We start from the raw sequence: 16,354 nt of genomic DNA on the forward strand, positions 1-16,354 counted from the left end.
GGATCTGGAGTCGGGGAGACCGGAGTTCAAATCTGGCCTCAGACACTTATTAGGCAGTTAAGTCACTTAACCTCTTGTCTGCTTTGAATTCCTTAATTGTAAAATGGGGAAAATATTTCCCCCCAGGTCTGTTATGAGGATCAAATGAGACAATATTTGTAAAGCAGTTTGCAAACTGTAAAGCATTAAGTAAATGCTGTCGTTGTAAGTTGTTAATATTAATATTCCTAATGTATATGTATAGCCTATATCAGATTGTGCACAGTCTTGGGGAGGGAGGGGGAGAAAAATTTAAAACTCAAAACTTATGGAAGCAATTGTTGTTAATTCAAAATAAATTAATTAAAAAAATAAAAAATATTAATATTCTTAGAGTTAGGTGCCTGATATGATGGGTGGACCCCCTCAAGAGGATTTATGCAAGGATGTGAACAAGGGTTGTGCAGAATGAAATGTATCTAGGTTGTGGTCTGTACTAGTAGAAGAGGTACTCACCTGGATAAGATCACAGATCCCCTGCAGTATTAAAGTACAAGTGCTTAAGGTAGGTGTCCACAAGGTGCTATGTGAAGCATGAGGCAGGGAAAGGTCACTATGCAGGTAGACCATGGGAACAGCATCTACCATACCTGCATGTGTAGGAATCACATGTCTCTGAGAAGGCGATAGCAGCATGTGAACCAGACTGAAGGGATGGTTCCAGCGTTCAGAAAGGCATGGGGAAGGACAGTCCTAGAAACACAGAATCTTGGGTTTGGGAATGGACTAGGAATATGTTCTACTGAATCTTTGGCAAGAAGATCATGCAGCCTCCACTTGGAGACTTTCAGAGATGGATTGTAGAATCACAGATCTCGAGGTGGAAGAATCCTCAGTGGCCATCCCATGTGAACCTTTCATGAAGCTTGGGGAGATTGAATGACCTGCCTAGGGTCACATATACATAGTATCAGAGGTGAGATTTGAAGCCCAATTCTCTGACTCCAAAGCTAGTACTCTTTCTACCATCCCAAACTGCTTGCCAAGACTACCCAACCCACTTTCCGACAGCTCTAATTGTGAAGAAGTTTTCTTTTACGTGGAAACAACAATCTATTCCTGTAACTTGGACCCCATGCTCCTAGTTGGGCCGCTGAGGCCAAGCAGGACCAACCTAATTTCTCCCCTAAATGGCAATACGTCCCCTCTACATTTTCTTTTCTCCAAGCTAAGCCTCCCTGGATCATTCAATTGATCCTCATATGACATGGACTTGCGTCTTCTCACTTTTTGGGCAGTCTCTTCTTTGTCAATGTCCTGCCTAAAATAAGGTGGCCCAAACTAAACACCCCATTCCAGATGTAGTCTGGCCAAGGCAGAGTGCAGAGGGTTATCACCTGGTGCGGCCCAAGATCCTACGAGCTTTGGGAGCTGTCATCTCACGCGGCTGATTCATCCTGAGTTTTCAATCCATTAAAATCCCGACTCCACACAAACTCTTATGAAGCCCTAGTTCCCTCATCCTATACATGTGCAACTCAAGCATAAGACTTTATTTTTATCCATATTTAATTTAGAGTGGCAGTGTGGTGCAGTGGACTGAGAACCGGCTACAGAGTCAGGAAGATCTGGGTTCAAGTCTCACTTGGGATACATATAGGCTGTGTTACTCCCCTGAGCATGTCCTGTAGTCTTCTAGTGTCCCTAGGCAATACTCTAAGGCAATGGTGTAGGAGCCATTAGATCAGACATAAAGATCCCTGTGTGTGTATATAGTGACTTAGAAAACCACATACTAACATCACCTATGTTTTACTGTATTTTTATTAATTTTTGCTAAATATTTCCCAATTACATTTTAATCTGGTTCAGGCTGTTTGCAGCCCTGGCTGTATTTTTGACTCCTCTGCTCTACATCAACTTGAAGAGCAAGAGACAGAAAGCTTCCTCCCTAGGAACGCCTGGGAATTTCCTCTACCAATGAAATCTACCAGAGATCTCTACCAGAGATCTAGGAGGATACGTGCGCATATGTACATGTGTATATTCATATGTATAATATATAAAACACACATAAAATATACATGCATGTATATATGCACATATACAAACATGTATTACGTGTGTGTACACACACATACGTACATGTATGTAGCCTTTCCTTGTGATGCAAAAGACATCCCAGAATTTATCAGCAATGGATCTTTTGGAACAGGAGACACCTAGAAATGGTCGTGTGAAGATGTCGGAGAGAAAAACACTGGGAACAGAGTAAGGAGACAGGGGGTTTGGGGCCCATCCTCCATCTTGGGTTCATATGGGGTGGCACTAGTGTCCGGGCTTCTTTCTCCCGCCTTCCCCATCCCAGCCCTAGACTCTTCCTTCAAGACTGTTTCCTCAGCGGAGGGTGCTGGGGGCCCCATGGCTGTTTCTGCAGAGGGTGGGGAGGTACAGCTGCGTTGAAGAGACTAGGTATGGTAAGACTGCCCCTCAGAGACATTCTCTTCCTATGACTGTGACAGAAGGAATCAGCTGAGTCCATTGCCCTTTCTCCAATGTCTAAGAAGGAAAAACTGCGCTGGCTGGTATAAAACCCATAGATTAGCTTCCTCCCCTTACTTGACTTTCTGTTCCTTTATATAAAAAAATAGAGATCAGTGGCCACTCTCCCTTGGTTTGTGTTTGATCCTATCTCTGGTGATAGCGGTTGGGCAAGGTGGGTCTGGAGTAAAGTGGTAGACGCATCCATTACCACTTCCCAGCAGGAAGGTAATGAGGTGCCAAGGAATGTGCTCATCCCCGGAGGTTACAAATCTGGTGGTGCTGCCTGTGCTAGAATTCCTTAGCCAGCCTGAGGTGACAAGTAGGAAAAACACAGAACGAGGAGAGATTTAAAACGCAGGAATCAGAGACATTTCCACCAGGCTCATGTTGTTAGTGAACCAAAGCCTAGGATGAAGGCAGAGAAGAGGGGGGCTTGCTCCCAGGGGCACCGTAGGTTCATTTTGGAATCTTCCTTCAGTGACTGCACCCTCCTGGGTCCCTCTATCAGCATCTCCCTTATTTCTTATGTTCTTAAGTAAAATGTTCTCGTTAGAGGCTGCTGGGTTGTGTCTGTGTACACAGAGTACTGGGCTTGTAGTCAGAAAGACTTGAATTCAAATTCAGCCTCAGATATTTACTAGCTATGAGACCTTGAATAAATCACTTAACTTCTATCTGTATCAGTTTCCTCAACTGTAAATGGGTCTCATAATAACACCTATCTCCCAAGGTTGTTGTGACATCAAATGAGACAATATTTGTAAAGCACTTAGCATAGTGCCTGGCACCAAGGAGAATGTAAGCTTCTTGGGGGCAGGGACTGTTTATTTGTATTTCTAGAGCTTAGCATTGCATTGAACATAGTGGGAGCTTAATAAATGAATGCTGAGTTGAATTGTTGAAGAACAATATAAAAAACTGGAAAGCTTAGTTGAGGTCGTATTATGAAGGGCCCTAACTGGCAGGATGAGGAGTTTCTATCATAGGCTAGAACAGTGGCTCTCAATAGTAGATGCTGTATAAATGCTTATTACCTTCACTTATTCCATGTAATATACCTGTTTATTACATATATATTTTATCTTATTATATTCAACTTGTCAATATCTTTATGGAGATTAACTCTTGTCATCCCACATGCTAGTTACCTCTCTCAGCTTTGTGTTTTCACTGATGACAAGTATGCCTTCTACTTCTTCATCCAAGTTATTGCTGATAAACCTGTCAAACAATGTAAGACCAAGGACAAATTTCTGGAGAACTTCCTTCCATGTTGGCGTTTATTTATTACTTTTTTGCTCCACTAATTAAGCCCATTCCATATCCCAGTTAACTACCCCATCACCTAGCTTAGCCCATACCTCTCCAGCTTAGTCACAGGATATCAAGAGAGACTTTGTCAAAAGCTTTGATGGAACGCAGGCAGACCATGGGAACAGTATCTACCAATTTAGCGATCCTGTCCAATCCTATCACTCTCTGCACAGGGAACAGCACAAGCAAAGGGGCAGAAGGAGGAAAAGGTCGTGGTCTGTGTGGGAGAGGATGAGTAGTACAGTTTGGCTGGAGCATAGTATGCAAAGAGAGAAGCTAGCACCCCATTCCTCTCCTCCCTTTCAATGCCTAATTCCTGCAAAAAAATTATCTACACTCATTGCCTCCCCTTCTTCACCATGCACTGACTTCTCAGTCTTTTACTTCCAGTCCTGCTACTTGAGTGAAACTGCTCTTTCCAAGGTTACCAGTGGATTATTAAAAGCCAGATGTGATAGCCTTGACCTCCTTTACTATTCTGCAGTTGTTGATATGGCTAACTATTCCCCCCCCACTCCCACCCCAGGATGTGTTCACCTTCCTTGGGTTTCATGGCTCATCATTGTCTTGATTTTCTGAATGAATGAAAAGGCAATTATTATGTTTTTACTATTTGTTTGGCACTGTGTTTTGGGATACAAAAGCAAACAAGGGAGTTCTTGCCCTCAAGGGTTGACTTTCTAAGGGGAGAACATAACACATAAGGGAGCTACAGAGGGAGGGGCTTGGTGGTATTGTTTGGGAATGGATGGACAGTAGTGTGGTGGCCTGGTCCCAGGTAAGATATGGCAAAAGCTAGTTTGTGAGACCCCAAAGCCTCAGAGTCCAGGTTCTGGTGGGGATGCAGAGGAGGGGAACTGGCATCATAGTTTGGAAATGGTTTTCCTTTTACTTGTCTGACTCTTCCTTTTTCATCCCCTTTGCTTAGTCATCATTCATCTCTTACTGATGTAGGTGTCCCCAGGATCCTAGGATCGTAGCTGTAGAATTACAAGGGGCCTCAGAAGCATCTTGGAATTCCTTATGGCAGGAATGGCTCTGTCTTGGGACTTAGAAACATGTACTCTTTTCTTCCTCTTCTTCTCCTCCTTCTTCTTTTTCTTCTTCCTCAAATATCTTCTTTACATGGATAATTCCTTTCTTAATCTCATTCCTGAACTCTAGTCAGGCATAGTTAACTCTATGCTGGATATCTCCTCTTCAGTGTCCCATAAGCCTCTCAAACTTCACATGTCAAAGTCAGAACTTATGATCTTTCACCCCAAACCTAGCTCTTTCCCAAACTTCCCTATTTCTTTTGAAGACACTTCCATCTTCCAAGTCTCCCAGGTTTATAACCTTGGTGTCATTCCTAACTATTCCTCCTCCCTGCCCAATATCTAATCAGTGGCCGGGCTTTGCTGAGTTTTATCTCCACATCTTTATCTGTCCCCTTCCTACACCCTGCTTCAGGCCATCATCATGCCTCACCTGGACTATTGGAATAGCCTCCTCTGTGGTCCCCTGCCTCATGTCTCTTTTTTAAATCCATTCTTTACACAGCTGTCAAAATCACCTTCCAAAGAAACAGATTGGACTGCATCACTCCCCTTCTCAAAAACCTTCCTTCCCATGGCTTCCCTTTGTTTCATCCAAACTCTTTAGCCTGACACTTAAAGCTTGTAACATTCTGGCTCCTACATACCTTGAATGTACTCTTTCCTCACCTCTGTCTCTGAGAATTCTTGTCTTTCTTCCAGGCTCAGCTTGTAACCTCCTCCAAGAAGTCTTCCCTGATCTCCCCCAGTTGTTCCTACTCTCTTCCTCCTCAGTTTTCCTTATGCTATACTTATTTGTGTAAATGTTGTATTCCCCAGGAGAATATAAACTCCTTGAGGGCAGGGACTGTTTGTATTTCTAGAGTCTAGCACTGCATTGAACATTGTGGGAGCTGAATAAATGGACGTTGAGTTGAATTGTTGAAGAACAATATAAAAAAACTGGAAAGGTTAGTTGAGGTCAGATTATGGAATGCCTTAATTGGCAGGATGAGGAGTTTCCATTATAGGCTAGAAAAGTGGCTCTCAAACTTGGCTTTGCTCATGGCACAGTATTGTTCTTTACCGTGATGATTCAGGACATACTGTGGGAAAATCAAGAGACTTGTCACTCTGACCTTCAATATCTTCATCTGTAAAATGAAGAGTGTGGATGCAATGACCTCTGAGGTCTTTTATACTTTTATATCTATGATCCTGTGACTCTCACAGTACATGTGACTGTACATATAAATCCCATACAATTTAAGGCACAGTGAGAAGAAAGCCATGTGTGCAGTGGCATGCCCTTTGAGAACCACTGTCCTCAAACTAATAGGGAGCCACTGGAGGCCTTTGATCAGAGGAGAGACCTTCCCAGATAAATGGGCAGTGAAAATAAGTCTGGCAAAAGAGTAAAGGATGGATCAAAGGGAGGCGAGAGTGGAGGTGAACTGGCTTGTTAGGAAGCTGTTGCAATAGTCTGGGCAGGTAGTAATGAAAACCTGTACTAAAGTGTTGGCAGCAGGAATAGAGATGAAGGGGCAGATGGGAGTAATGTGATATTCTGGAGGTTGAATTGACAGGAAACTGCTTGGATGTGGAAGGTGAGGAAGAGAGAGGCATTGGAGAAAACACTAAGGTCTGGCGCCTGGGGGAGGGGAGGGAACAGTGAAGGGTGAAGTTTGAATGGGAAGCAGGTGTATAATAATAAACTTAGCATCTCGTTTAGGAACATAGTTCTAATGCTGGAAGAGACCTCAAAGGCTTCATTTTACAGATAAGAAAACTGAGTCCCAGGCAGGTGAAGTGAATTGCCAAGCCCACACAGGTAGGAGCAGAGGCAGAATATAAAGCCAGCGTTTCTAGCTCCAGAGCCAGTATTCTGACCCCAGAGGATGATGTGTATCAGTTCCAACAAAGAAACCCATTTCCTTTCCTTAACATCAAAGGTATTTTTCTTTCCTTCAATCATTAAGGAGTGAGCTGGATATTGAATTTATTTATTAGAGCTTACCGTCTTGTTGTTGCACCAGGGACAGCTCCCTCTCATAGCTACGACTCTAAGACAGGCTTGTCTCTGAGGAGATGTGCCATGCCAGGGTATCTGGTAGCTCAGTGCTGTCCATTTCCCCACCTTTTAGAGAAGAGACAGGAGCAAGGCTTAGTTGTAGGTCTGAAGGAAGCCTCTCACTGAGTCACTGTGACTTGGATAGACTTTCTAACTAGAGCTGACCAATAATGCAGTGGGCTGCTTCAATAGGAAGTGAGCTCTCCATGACTAGAGGTAGAGCAAGGTTTGCTGTGAGGAATGCTATACATAGACCAAGAGTTCTTCACCTTTTCTGTCTCATGAACTCCTTTGGAAATCTGGTAAAGCCTCCCCTTCTGACATTAATATTTTTTAAAGTAATTAAAGGAAATGCTAAATTTCATTTTTTATAGAATAGAGACACAAAAATTTAAAAAAATAATTTTCCCACCCAAGTTGATGAACTCCCTGAAACATCTCCTTAATTGGTGTATGGATCACAGGTTAAGGACCCCTGCTGTAGATGAAAGTTATGTGTTAGTTGGGAAACTCAACTAGATATGAAGCTACCAAGGCCCTATCCTCCCAAACAGGAGAATGTCTTTTGTGTAGAAATCTCTTGTCTCACCTAGTGGTCTCTTGCTCTAGCTCTCATCTCCACATCTCCTAAGGAAATCTGTGGTCCACGGGCCATCCTTCAGAGGGGGAAGGGGAGGGAAACTATTGCTCAGCTCTACTGAAAGGCTCAGTCCAGCCCCAGAGTAGTGTGACTGGTCAGAGCAGGAGGTCTGGTCTTGGCTGGTGGTTGGTGACTTTCTAGGGGGTGACAGATGCTCTGGCATGGCCCAGGGGATGTAAGAAACCTCTAGGTTTTCAGGTGGAGTGGAGTTTCTCTTATCAATCTCATGCTTAATTGCCTGGTGGCAGAAGGCATGTTTCCCTCCCCCGCTTCTCCATTTCTTCTTTTCCCTCTGGGGAGCTCAGTTAGAGGTTAAGGCTTTGGTCCCACATGTGGGGCTTCAATTTCTCCAGGGTGTAGGCTTCCCATCTCCTTTGTCTCCCTAGCCACCTCAGCCTGCCCTAGCGCTGGCTCTGACATTCCTATGGGACGGCCTGCGAAGAATCACGAAGACAGAGTTGATTCTGATTTCTTGGTTTTGTCCAGTATTGTACAGAGGATCCCAGCAGGGACAGAGCTCAGTGTTAATCAGCTGGAGACCTCCAGCCTAGATAGGATACTTTCCCCAGCAGTCCAGGCAGGGTCAAAGGGCTCAGGCTCCTCCTTCACTGGGAAGAGGAGTCACTAGGGCAAAATCCCCTTCAGGTCATCAAGAGAGTGCCCAAATTCCCTCTGGTAGGGCCCCACCCTGGTCCCAGAGAAGCAACATGAAACTGGAAGGGAAACCTGGCTCAGATAAGCAGTTGTGTCTGCTGTTCCCAGCATTACTTGCTTTCCCAGATGGCACACAGTGCCTGTGGATGTCAGAGCAACACAGCTCAAGCCCAGACTGATCTCAACATCCCCACACACAAGGATGATGACACAAAAGGAGGATGGCAAAGACCAGATGGCCAGGTTGGGCCACATCTCTCAGCCTCTCATCTGCAGGCACTTCTACCCATCTCTCACCAAACATGCTCTCGTTGCCAAGGGATGCCCTGTGTGCTGAATTCTACACCCTTAAATAATGGCGGGTCTGCAATCCACTGAACTACTTGGATACTTCTTGCTCTCTGTCAAAGACCCTGGAAGAAAACGATGCCATGATAAATTGGCCCCTGCACCAGCTATCTGCCACGGTAGGGCATATGCAGTCCTGCTTGCTAAGGACTCTTTCCTGTGCTGCCTATCCCTGGTAGCAGCTACACTCACTCTTCAAATTCAAAATGATCCCAGAATATCTCAGAGTTGGAAGGAAACTTAGAGCTTCACTACTCTAATGCAACTAGGGCAAAAATCTCCCTTACAGAGGAATTGAAATACCAGAACACAAATTAGATTATGAAGCAGTAATAATCAAAACTATTGGTATTGGTTAAAAAATGGAAAAGATCAGGTGAGTGTGTGTAGGTCAGAATGATAGATTTTATCTAAATGCTATGGATAGCTAATAGTGCTACTATTATCAGCATTAAGGACCCGTGAGTTCATCAATATGAGAACTCTGAGTGTGGGAATTTCTTCCATCAAGGCAGATCACAACCTGCCTCTAATTTGTGGTGTTGGAGAGGAGCCTGATGCTCAGAGAGGTTCATAGACCCACACAATCACCAACTTTCAGGATTGGAAAGGATTCCAATGGCCATCATGTCCAACCAATACCTGAAATGGAATTCACACTGCAACATACCTGAATCCTAGCCATTTAGACTCTGCCTAAAGACCTTCAATGAGGAGGAACCCTTGACCTCCTAAGGTAACCCATTCCACTTTGGGCTCAGTTAAGTGACTTGCCCTTAGTTGCACCATTACTGTCAGAGATAGGATTCGAACTCAGGTCTTCTGACTCTAGGCCTAGCACTCTCTTCACTTTGCTATAATACCTCTTAAAGCTATTATTGGCTGGAATATAAGCTGCCCTACTCTCCTTCTTTGCTTCTCCAAAGCATGGCTTGCATATAACCTAAGTGTAGTGTTGCCATTTTTCAGAGTGCATATGTATCAATATGGTATTCTTGCTATACCTGCATATCTGACCTTTTTCACTGGCTGACACAGGTTCTACATACACAGGTTATATATATGATGTATAAGAAGTTTGAGAGTTGAATCTTTGACATTCAAGAGTACCACTGACCCCTTTTATTAATTATCTGCCAGCAATAATTAATAAAATGATTAATAACCCAGGAACTATGTCTCTCGAAGTTTTTGTATGTCACACATATATTATACACACATATATGTATATGATGTGTGTGTGTATATATATATATAATATATACACACACACACACACACACACACACACGTATATGCACACTTTTTTTCCTTCCAAGGAGATCTTATTTTAGGGATGTGGCCTCTGTTTGGGGGTGGCATATAATTAGTCTAACATGGCTCATCAGTAAGTAAACCATCACCATCAGAAACAAAGGCATTCTTTCCTTTTGTGCAGATCTTACTTTGACAATCGAGATGTTTCGTAATTTGCTGCCAGGGCAGGCCTAGGGAATGCTCCGCTAGGAGCTTGTCGGCCAGAAGATGAAGGCCAGACGTGCAGGTATAATAAGAGTCCTGTGTTGCTTTATTGAGCCCTGCTGACCTCCATACTCTCCTGCAAGAGATGTGGGGCTTTCAGATTGTTGAGGGATGAAAAGGCAGAGAGCGAGTGAGTGAGCAAAAAGCCCGTGCCTCTGGTGAGTTCCCATTTTTTATCATCTCTTCTTGCCTGCTTTCTTCCCACAAGTCCCCCCCTTCTCTCAGATGCCCTCCTGGCTGCTCTTTGCAGTTGTCGCCTCTGTTCAGAAAAAGAAAGAACTGCTTCCCAAGGTGGTGGAAAGGACTTTGAAGCATCGGGCTCTGGGAGCAGCTTTGCTCCAATCATCTCCGGTCCCTATCTGGACAAAATTCCACTCTGTTCTTTGAAAATAGCTTCTGGCTGAAAAGGGGGCCTGGAGCAAGGAAAAGGGGAAACGAAGGAGCTTGGTGACCCAATAGCATCTCTCTTTGATTCTCAACCTCTTTCCAAAGTCTTTTGGTTTGAGAACAGCAATTCTTCATATTGACACAAGGATCTTAGCAAAGAATCATCTCAGAGAACATTACAAATATTGAGTGATCCCTTAGTGATCACAATATAACTCTCACCCCTCCCCTATAGGGTGGTTTATGTTCATTCCACAGATGTGTAAACTGAGGTACACAGAAATGAATTGACTTAGAAGCAAAGCGTTGGAATGGATCTTATTGGTCACCTTGTTTAGCTTCACATTCAGAGCAAGAATCCCATTGACCATATTCCCAACATTATCCTCTGTATGAATACTTCTGGTGATGTGGAGTTCATTACCTACTGAAGTAGCCTGTTGTATTGTTGGATAATTTGAATTCTTGAAACGCTTATGCAGGTCATATGGCAAGTCAATGAGAAAGACAGAATTCTGTTCAAGGGGCAGCATGGTGATCTAGTAAGAGCAACTGACGACAACTAGGAGATCTTGTTCTATTCCTGGTTTTGCTATCAATTAACTGTATGACCTTGGACAAGTCATTTACTTCACCTCTCTAGGACTCAGTTTCCTCCTGAGGGGCTTGGCCTATAATGCCCTCCAGGTCTGTTCCAGTTCTAAAGATTCTGGGATTGTCTTCTTGAATGAAGAATGAGAAAGCATGTATTAAGTGTTTATTTACTATGTCAAAAGTACTGTGTTGACCACCGGAGATTCAGATAGAAAAAGCAAGACGGTGTCACATCTTGGGGAGCTTGCGTTTTAGGGGGGAGATAAAACATACAGAAAAGTTCAGCTGCAAGCCCGTGGGGAAGGGTCTGTGGTCTTTGGGGTGCAATAACAAATCAGATGGCAATGCCTCTTCTTTAATATCATTCCCATTGATGAAACCACATTCATTGTTGATGTTAAACCATTTTATAGTGTCAAGAATGTTGATGGTAAGAACTGTCTTTTCTGGGTTTTCAGTAGCTGTAATTGTGAGTTGTGAGATTTGGGTTCAAATTCTGGCTGTACACCTCCCTCACCACTTACTGTGTGACCTTTGGCAGTTGCTTCCATCTCTGTGTATCAACATCCTCATAGGTACTATCAAGGAAGTAATTGCTTTTCTTCCTTCCCTGCCCCCACTTACCCTCTTGAGGATGTGGGAATTAAAGAGAAAACATCTCTGAATCCCTTTGAACTCCATGGATGAAGGTGTTATCTAAGCACAAGACATTATCATTAAAAGACAATTCCTTTGAAAATGGAAATGGCAGAATCACACTTCCTTCCAAATAGGAGGGGAATTAATGAGGAATTTGCTCAATGCTGAAGACTTTAGACTGATCCTTCCAGGTGTCCAAAGGAAATTCACATTTACACTTCCATCAGAAATCCCTTTGTAAAATGCAGGGGGTAGCACTTCATTTCCCAGAGATCACAAGACAGTCACACTCTTCCTGGGATGAGAGACGCCCCCAAGAATTAGTTGACTATCTGTTAACCCTCCAGCTAATTAGAAATGTGAATCTCATTTCACAGATTTCAACTCCTGTCAATTGATTTTGTGTATGCTGGTAATGACGCTGTTTGTTTGATTCTTGGGAATAAAATAAGAAAAGAGGGAAAGTCACAATTGATAACTAACAGCAAGAAAGGCTTCACTTTTCTTACGTTCTTCTCAACTGGTCCCTTTAGTTGAGGAAGTAGCATGTGATTTAATGTACATTAAGATGTCATCATTATAGCATTAACCCAGTCTACTGAGGAGATTTCTAAGAAGGATTAGCCATTAAAGACAGACCACTTTCAACAGGACTAAAACACTAACTTGTTGGGGGGGTCGTGGACCACAAGGTTACAGGGTCATTCGAATTCCCACTTTGCCAATGAATATGATAATAATAATAATACAATAATTATAATGTTAACAATAATAAGCCTCCATACAATGATTAGAATTTTTAAATGCATTATGTCAGTGGGTGGATTCTTACAGCAAGCCTGGATTCCAGCTAGGCAGGGAAGCTCTTATTACCTTTGTTTTATGGATGTGGAAATGGGTGTCTGAGAGGTTAAGCGTTTTGCCCAGGGTCGCATAGCTAGTAAAATAGAAGAGCTGGGACTACAACCAAGGTCTCCTGACTCCCAGGCCAGTGCTTTGTCCAGTACATAATGCTGACTTTATGGATGTTATTATAGGAAGATGGTGCTACTCCCTGACACTGAGAAACAGCAGCATAATATACAGGCTGGCCCAAAGTCTTAGTGCTGTGCTAAGCTTTAATAGCTTATTTGTGTTTAAACTTTTGGAACACCATAGACACAGATAATATGCATATGCATGTGTATATGTGTGCACAATGTATTATGTACATATATATATATATGCATGTGTGTGTGTGTGAGTATATGTGTGTGTATACACACACATAGTGCCTCGAACGTAGTAGATGCTTACTAAATTTTGATTGATTATAATAAATTTGTACACACCTATGGGTGCATATGTGCACATATGCACACACATGTACACGTGAACAGACTGTTGTTAAATTGATTAGTTGTATTTACTCTTTGTGACCCCATTTGGGGTTTTCTTGGCAAAGATACTGGAATGTTTTGCCATTTCCTTTTCCAGCTCATTTTATAGATGAAGAAACTGAGGCAAACAGGGTTAAGTGACTTGCCCAGGGTCACATAGCTAGTAAGTGTCTGAGGATGCATTTGAACTCTGGTCCTCTTGACTCCAAGGCCAGTACTCTATCCACTGCACCACCTAGCTGCCCCCTACAGGCATGTATATGTCCATCTGTCTATCTGTTTCTCTCTCCCTCTTTCTTTTTCTTACTCCTCCTCCTCCTCCTTCTTCTCCTCCTTCTCCTCCTCCTTCTTCTCCTCCTCCTTCTCCTTCTTCTCCTCTTCTTCCTTCTTCTTCTCCTTCTTCTTCTTCTACTTCTTCTTCTTCTCCTCCTCCTCCTCCTCCTCCTCCTCCTTCTTCTTCTTCTTCTTCTTCTTCTTCTTCTTCTTCTTCTTCTTCTTCTCCTCCTCCTCCTCCTTTTTTTCTCTTCTTCCTCCCCTTTCTCTCTCTCTCCCTTCTTCTCTTTCTCTCCTTCACAATAGGATGAAATTCCAGAATTTGCTTTTGGAGGTCTATTGCTAAAGTTCCAACCATAGCTAATGCTGAAATTTACTGATTTATTAAAAGGTAATCAGTTCTGCCTCTATGTTCCATTTGGTTAATGTGAACAGTGTCTGGATAATGTTGGGAAATATACTTTTCTGGACTTTGTTTCTTAGACCCTTGTTTTGATTAGTGTTGTTTGAATGAATAACATTGACATTAATCATTTCTGGACTTTAGGATTAGCTCATTCATTTATTCAGTAATTGAAGGATTACTACCCTCATGGCACTGTTAGGTGCTCTGTTATAGAAAAACAAGTATAAGGAACAGTCACTCACATCTAGGACTTCATGATCTATACAGGAAGACAGGAAATATACATATAAAACATCTAACATTGCAAAGCAGTATATGGTTGGTGCCAAAATAAATAACATAAATAATTGCCAAATGAGCTCAGAGAAAGGAAATATCTTTGTGGGCTAAAGTAGTCAGAGAGGTTTTATGGATGAGGTGGGACTTCATTGGGTCCTTAAGTACAATTCTTATTTTAACAGGTAGAAGGGAAGGGAAAGGACATTACAGTACAAATAAATGTGCAGAGGAAGAAGGATGTCAGTCTTCTGTTAGGTGAGCTGGGTGAGTTTAGGCTCCACAGTAGTCCAAGGCATGATGCTAACTGTCTGAGACCCTTCATTCACACTTCCCATACACTACAAGAGATTGCTTGAGGTGCCACAGCTGTCTCAGGATCATCTCAGTCTGATCAGCCTATGTTCACTCTTCCACTTCTGATCAGAAACTCTGTTTCTTACTCCCTACTCATCTCCTCTATAGCCTAATAACAATTTGTGCCTGTCCCCACCACCACTTAGATACCAGCCCCTTTCCTACTCTCTTGTACCCCTGACTCAGTCTGAAATGCTCATGCAATGGTCTCTGCTTTTGTTTGTCAGGAGGAAATGTTGGAAGCTGGGCATGGCATCACCTGGGCACCATGGCTGCTTAGCATCCCAATCTCTTGATCTAAATCATAGAAGATTCACTGTGGGCTAAAGTGATCAGGGAGGGTTTTATGGATGAGCTGAGACTTAATTGGGTCCTTTTTTGGGGAGGGTAATTTTGTTTTTATTCCATTTACAAAATGTACAAAGCCTGGATGGAAGACCATGGGAAGGCAGCTCCATTCCTAGTTACAGCACATAAGAAAATAGCATCTTACACTTGCATTAGCACCACTTGGGAAAAGTCCTCCACACCCACTTTTTTGCTTTTTAAAAAGGTAAAGCTTGGCACCCTCCTCCAAGGGCCTAAGAGGCAATTCTATATTCCTTTTAAAAGATACCCCTTGATGCAAGGCTCCCCTGGTCTTGGAGGCAAGTTAGAACAGGCAGCCCAAGGCTTTGGGGTTAATGGCATTTCACATGATTCCTCACTACATATGTTAGGCCCAGGTGGGGCTGATCCCCATCTCAACTCAGAGCAAATTACAATTCTTCCTTAGATTTCTCTTCCCTTGCTGGCACAAGATGGTCTCAAGTCACTTGAACTATATCCTAAAGCCTAGCTTTCAAATGGCCCTGTGGCCCATGCCATCTGGAGTATAATTCCTATTTTAACAGGTAGAAGAGAAGGGAAGGGAAGTAGAAGAAAAAAAATTGGAGAGGTGTGGTAGTATGTCTTGGTAGTATGGCTAAGATAACAGATTTGGAGTTTATTCTATAGATAATGGGGAGCGGCTGAAAGTTTTTGAGGAGAATGTCATTTTAGTATAGCAGCCAGTCAGGTTGAGGCTGCGGGAGTTAGCAATTCTCACCAGTCTCTGTCCTCATTGTTTGCCCTGAATTCATTATTCTGGGCTTGTCTGTCTTTTCAGTACAGGACCTAGGCTCCCCAGTCCTTCAATTTTATCAGCACCTCAGGTTTGGAAGGAGCAATTCCATTTTTGTCTCTACTCTAAGAGTTCTGAAGTAAGTACTCTGAAACAGGCAGTTTTATTCTCACACATAAAGGGAATGTTACGTTATAAAGGAGAACAGAATGATTATAATCAGTGGAGAGGCAAGCATGATTAGCATGTGTATAAGCAGTTTCTTTATGAGGGTTGCTGATTTGCCATTTCATGTTTCACCTCCATCGGATACAGACTGATCAGTGCTAAGTGGACTCTTACTTTCCTATGGTCTCGTTAGGGGACCCTTTTGCTTTTGGTTGGGATGCCTCTGCTTTTGTCTTCACTGCAACTGCTCTGATGGCTGCTACCCTGTTCTTAGGGTGCCTGGGAAGGAGACTATGTCAGCTGCTTTCCAAGATACCCCAAACAGATACCAAAAGAAATAGGATACCAATGGGCAGCAGCCCCTTCCCGGACATAGGCTTGCTTAGGAGGCCATGAGCTCATGGCTTGTACCTGGGTTTGGGGAAGGGTACTCCAAAGCCCCATAGCTCAGAGAATTATCCTTATACTTCAAGGCCAGCAGGAAGAAGAAACCTAAGCAGCACAGACTCAATATTTCAGTGGAGTTTGGGTTGAGCATCCAGTTAAAAGACTCTTTGTCTTGGACAAGTATGGACCCCTTAGTCAACATTCCTGTCTGAGCCATAGGCTTGGGGGCTGGGAGAAGGGCCCCTCCGTTGCATAAGACCTGAAACTGACCTACCCCAGGCTTCTGAGAACTTGTGACA

This window comes from Vombatus ursinus, unplaced genomic scaffold, assembly GCF_900497805.2.
Source record: "Vombatus ursinus unplaced genomic scaffold, bare-nosed wombat genome assembly UNPS02015404.1, whole genome shotgun sequence".
NCBI lineage: Eukaryota > Metazoa > Chordata > Mammalia > Diprotodontia > Vombatidae > Vombatus > Vombatus ursinus.